Source organism: Lichenostomus cassidix, chromosome 1 (genome assembly GCF_008360975.1).
Source record: "Lichenostomus cassidix isolate B80296 chromosome 1, HeHo_3.0, whole genome shotgun sequence".
In the NCBI taxonomy this organism is placed as follows: Eukaryota; Metazoa; Chordata; class Aves; order Passeriformes; family Meliphagidae; genus Lichenostomus; species Lichenostomus cassidix.
This window is the reverse complement of record NC_139479.1, coordinates 4526798-4533095: the sequence shown is the minus strand read 5'-3', so window position 1 is coordinate 4533095 and position 6298 is coordinate 4526798.

Below are 6298 nucleotides of genomic sequence, written 5' to 3'. Positions count from 1 at the left end.
ACCTGTGCACTGTGAGTGGTTCTCTCTGGAGTGTCTGGGCACGTAGAATTTTTGCATCCAAATGCAGATGTGTGGCCCAGCTGCTTGGTTTGCTGACAACTTCTCCCCTTCTCCCATGGAAGATGTTGAATGTCAGTAATAGAGCTCAACAACAGGTAGGCAGATTTCCTGGTAGTTTCCCTAAACCCTGTGCTGATGGGAAGCTTCATTTGTTGTCTGTGACACTCCTGCTCACCACAGGTTTTTACCCAACCCTACCTTCTCTTTGATGTTGAGTGTTAGGAGTCCGTGTGCACAACCAAAATTATTTACTCAGAGGAGGAAAATCTGAGGAGGACACAGGTAACTGCCTTCAGTGGTTGGTTGCAGATCCTATGTGGAGTTTCAGCCTGAACATCAAAATTGCTACATTTCTAAAAGATCAGAGACTGCCATGGCAGTTCCTATTCCCGAGGGATATTTGTGCTCAGCACAGGATAGACCTTGACAGTGATCTCCACTGGCTGCAGGCACTCCTGTGATCCTCACCCTGCCTGCTGTCCTGGAACAAACCCAACATTTCTTCCAACACTTGAACTCAGTGACAGATCGTGGTGTGTGGGAGTGACATGAGATGTGATATCTGGCAGATGGCTCAGGCCTTTTCGTTCTTCTTCCTGCAAGTTCTCCTTTCCTATTCCATTTCATGTTTCCTTTTCTGCACACAGCAGTTCCTGAGCTTCAGTTGTGAGACCATGTGTGCCTGTGGCTTGCTTTGAAGGGCTCTGTGAAGAGTGATCAGAGAAAGAAAACTTTGCTGGAAGGTCTAAATCCTTCCTGTAGATGTTTTCCAATCTGCCTGGTCTAACTGGAAAAGAGACACACATAAATCCTTAGAAGGGAGTGAATACCACTGCTGCAGAGGGAGACAACACTCCTCTCCCTGGTATTTGAACTATTTATTTCTGTTGGTTAAAACCTGATGTCACTTGCTTGTGTTTATTTTCTGAACTTGAACCAAAGCCTGCATGGTGCCTGGAAAAAGGGGCTGGGTCAGCGAGGGTGTAGTTTTATAGCAGGACTGGAAACCCTCAAACCATTCCAAGAATATTTGTAGGCCACATAAATTCACCCCAAGCTGCACTGGAGATTTTTGTGGCAGTTGTGCAGCTCCCCTGCTTCTCTCCTGAGCCCTGACAATCCGAGGAGCTTTTAAAAATACAGGTAGGGAAAAATGGGTTTCTTCTCCTCAGCATTTCAAATTACAGAATTTCCTCAGCATTTCATATCCTTCCTACTCCTGTTGCTGGGATTTCACCAAAACCCCCTTCAGAAGCACATAGTTGAACAGAGTGACTTTTATCTGTCATAGCAGGAAGGAACCCTAATCAAATGCAGCCCAGAACTATGCTTTGAAACAGTCCTTACATTCTGAACAAAACTTTGAAAACAAGCTTGTTCTATAAACAAAACTGTCTGTAAACACAAATGTTCCTTCTTTAAAAAGAAAACCCCAATACAATGCAGTTCCTTTATCTCCAGGCTAATAAAAAGTTGCTGCCAATTGCAGTGCACTCCAAAATCTGTTTCAGCTTTCTTTGCTTAACTATTTTGCATGGAGTGCTTTGATCTGAGGAGGAAAAGCCCTCCTGAAGTGGGTTTAACTCTTACTGGTTGTCCCTGCTGCCATCAGTCCTGGTTATGTGGTGTGAAAGGAGATTTGGGGTGTGGTGAGGAAAAACACAACGTGGTTCCTCAATAGTTGTGGATGCAGAGGCTGGAAAGAAAAGAGAATTGAATGCTGATTTTTAATGTATTTGCACAGGTTATCACCCACTACTGCACACCAGTTCTTTTAATACTCTGTTTTCCCCCTCTCCTTTTCTATTAATAGAGACAATGGATATGTTTGCACAGGCATGAGATAGATGTGCCATGGGCCTGACCTGAACATCCAGAGGGGTGGCTGCCCCTCATTTCCTACTCAGCACTTACAGCCTTGAGTTTGAGCAGATTCTGGTGAGTTTATTGCAGTCTGTGCCCATTGGAAATGGGAGTTGGGTGCTGTTGGTTCCTCAATTCAACTCTGAATTCAAACAGCAGTTTTATAGCTGGGTGGATGCATTAACTCCAGAGAATCAGCACAGGGCAAATACAGGTAGAAGCAAATAGGATATGAACTCAGTCACAGAGCCTCCCCTGCTTCTGTCAACAGCAAGGCTCCAGCTCTCCATGGAAAAGCTTTGAACAGTCACCTGTCTGAGATTTAATCAGATTTACACCTACAAGCAGCATGTAATATTCCTATTACCAATAGGGATAATAAGAATTTAACAGTCTTATCTGGCATGGAAACTCTGATTTTGGACTGTCAAACGTAGTCATATATATATATATATACACACACACAGATATATAGAATGTATAAATATAAATATGTATTTATAAATATATATATGTATATAGATGTAAGAAGCCCCACACCAAACAAAAAAAATCCCGACTATTCATGGACCCAAACTTCTTTCTGACACAAAGTAAGGAGATCCTAACCCTGTGTTATATCTTGCTGTTATATCACCCTTTGGCTTTAGACTTCACTTGTAATGGAAAAAGAACCACACTGCAGGTGGCCCTCATGTCTTTGACCTGTGTGGGAGAGAGGGATGACCTCAATCCTGTGAAATGTCCAGGGAGCAGCACAGGTTGGCACTTCAGAGTTTTCCATGCCTTGTGTTAAAGAAAATACAATACAAACAAGTAGCTGTTGCTGTTAATCCTTTCTGAAGTGACTACTGGAGGGAGGCAGTTATGAAACACAATATTCAACGTGCAAACACAATTAAAGCATCCATTTTTGGCATTCCATCTGTGCAGGTTTTCAGGCTTGCAGCTTGATTCACTGCCTTTACAGCTGTGCTGCAGCCCACCGGCGTTTTGTGCTTTTAAATAAGAGCTGTGTCACTGTATTTTCTCACCAGCATGTTGTCAAGATGGCAGCATTCCATATAAACTCTGGTTAGTTTTCTGCAATTCTGGATGTCTTGGATTTCTCCATTGCCTTTTCCCCTTTATCCCTGCAGTATTTCACATATCAGTGCTTCCTTTGCTTTCTAATATTTCAAAGCTCAAGAAAGGCAGGGTGTGACACACCAGCTATCTCAAATTAAAAGCTACATTACCCTGAGTTTTTTCCTGTTTCCTGGCATGTGGAAGAATTCATATTGTTATCTATGTGCATTTAGATTTACCTGAAGTAATAACTCCTCATTGCATCTAAAGCCAACAGTGTTCAGCAAAGAAACCAAGCCATTTGAAAGCGAAAGCTTCTTATCTTCAAGGAAATAATGACACTAGTAATTAGTCACTGTCTCTAAGATTTGCATGCACTGTGTCTCTGGAATACTTTACTGGGAAATTCTGGTTTGTAAACAAGGCAGAACTGTTTTGTGTCAGGCAACTTCTAGGAAGAGCAATATAAATCAACTGATACTTCTCAGTTTCCCTGAAATCTCTTAGGGAGTTTCTTTAAGGAGAAGAGCAGTTTCTACCTCCTTGTTTTAATATAGAGGTAATGTCATTAGTCATTACATCATAAAACTGAATTTTAAGCCTTTTCCCTCTCTTGCCACTGCCTTCATTAAAAGCCAAAAAAGCTCTCCAAAAACCCAAAGCAACCAAAGAAAAGCCCCATGGCCAAATTAGAACAAAACACCCCAGTGATCTCCCTGCTCAGTGTAAAGCCAGCTAAATAAGATTTCATATTTTTTTCTAGTCAAAAAGAATAACATCACATCAGGCTCTCCCCTCCTCTCCTCTCCATGGTGCAGGAGGAAATTTCAGCCACACTTTGTTTTGTTTCCATTTTGTAACCCAGCACAGGTACAACCTACACTGAAAAGAAGAAAAAAAAAAAAGGAGGTAAAATTGAAGCTGCAGAGACCCCTGAACACTCACAGCACTCAGTCAGGTGTAGCAGCTCCATCCCTTTGGATGTGTCAGACACCAACCAGGAAAAGCTGCTGCTGCATTTTCATTTCCTGTACATAAGCAGTTGGTACATTCAGGAGGGCACTGGATGTGAGTTGACTAAATCAAAAAGCAGGAGGCTCTTTTCACCCTGTCAGCTTTTTGTTGTGCTTGCTGGGAAAGCCAGCAGTGTTCTTGAGACAGCAAAGGGGAAATCCATGGAGGAATTAATCACAGCTGCTGTGTTCTTAGGAGGCTCCCAGGTCACTTCTTGCCCTGTGGCTCTCATGTGGCTGTGGTGGCACCACAGAGGCAATGCCCTGCCTTGCTGCTTGCCTGCCCTGTTGTCCAGGTTTGATTTCTTCTTAAATATGTTTTCACAGAGGTACAACTTACATCTCTAATCTCTCAGCATGTCCATCATCCTCAGAGCCATCAGAGTTTGGCTCTGCTGGACATGGTGAAAACTTCCAGAGCCTTCACACAGGACACAGAGGAGCAATTTTGTGCCACTCCCCACCTTTAGACACTTCTTCAGGCCTAACACAACAGCTTTTGAAGGGTTGAAATTGCCCTTAGATGCTAAAGACACCTTGCTGATGTTCTGGGCTAAGCAAAACCATCACATTCCACCCCTTGCTTCTGTGAACCACATATTTAAGAATCATCAAAATCAAAATTTAATATACAATTAATCTATCCCTAGGATTTTACTACAATTATAACACAAATACTTCACTACTATTCCACTTAAGCAACACAGCTTAATACTTGTTTTCCCCACTATTTCTCCCAGTCAGTACTCTTATCTCAAAATACTCACGAATCCCCATTAGGGCTACCAAAAAATGTCAAGGTTTGATTTCTTCTTAAATATGTTTTCACAGAGACATAATTAACACCTCTAATTGGCCTATACTTGGCCAGCAGCATGTTCATCATCTTCAGAGCCATCAGGGATTGGCTCTGCTGGACTTGGTGAAAAACTTCCAGAACCTTCTTCACACAGGACGCACAGGAGCCAGCTTTGTGCCACTGCCCACCTTCAGACACTTCTTCAGGCCTAACACAACAGCTTTTGAAGGGTTTAATTTTCTCTTAGATGCTAAAGACACCTTGCTGATGTTCTGGGCTAAGCAAAACCAGCACACCTGTGCCACCCTGCCCTGGCACCACCTTTCCCACTGAGCTGGGTGATGCAGTGTGTGGTTTGGGTTCCCATTTTGGGAGCACAGCTCAGCAGGATCTGCTCTCTTTGCTGGCTGGGTGTGGGAAGGAGGCTCCTGTGCCTGCTGGGGGATGTGTGATCCAGCAGAACCCTGCACCCAACTCTCCCTCTGGTTTGATGTCTTCTCTGCCTGGTTCCCACCTGTGCTCTGACACCATGCCTGCTGCTCCTGCCTAGCCTGGCTTCACTTGTGTCACACTGACAGAAGGGACAAGTGCCAGGCTCTCTCTGCAGGTGTCACTGGCATGACTGCACCAAATGGTTCAGAGATAAGAAACAGAGAAGCTGCTCTCCTGATACGGCTTTCCAGGAGCTACAGCTGCCTCCTCATCCCCACATTTATCCTTCATTGCTCCCTGAGAGATGCCACCTCGTTTTCCCACAGGCATAGACAGGTCCATGCACCCTGTGTGCATGAATGGATGTAGGGAAGAAGTTCCTCCTCGTGGAGTTCCTCAATTGGCACAGGTTGCCCTGAGAAACTGTGGAATCCTCATCCCTGGAAGTGTCCAAGGCTAGGTTGGATGTGGCTTGAAGCAACCTGGGATAGTGGAAGGTGTCCCTGCCCATGGCAGGGGTTGGAATGGGATGGTCCCTTCTTTAAAGTCCCTTCAAACCCAAACCATTTGGGATTATTTTTTTAATAGAGATGACATCAAAGACTGAAGAGATAAAGAAAGGGTCAGAAAATGGCATTACCTGGTAAGCAATGAACTCTGCAAGAGCAGCTGCCTTTATTCCTGAGTATTCCTCATTCCAGGGATGAGAAGATATTTCACCACTTGGACATTCAGTCCTCTCTGCTGTCCTGGGGAACAGGGTGGCCGTGAGTGAGCTCCCCACCCAGTGCCCTTGCTGATCAGCTTTTCTTGGTGCCAGCAGGTCTGTGGGAGAGAGCTTGGCAAAGGCAAACACACGGAGACAGGGGAGCTGGCTGTGCCTGAGGACACACAGAAGGAAGCCTGGCTGTGTCTCTAGCTCGCTTTTGCTGTATTTTTACAGGGCTTTTAAAAGGGTATGTAGTGACAGGGCAAGGGATGATGGGTTTAAAGTGAAAAGAAGGAAGGGTTAGATTAGGTATTAGGAAGAAATTCTTTGCTGTGAGGCACAGTGAGGAGGTGA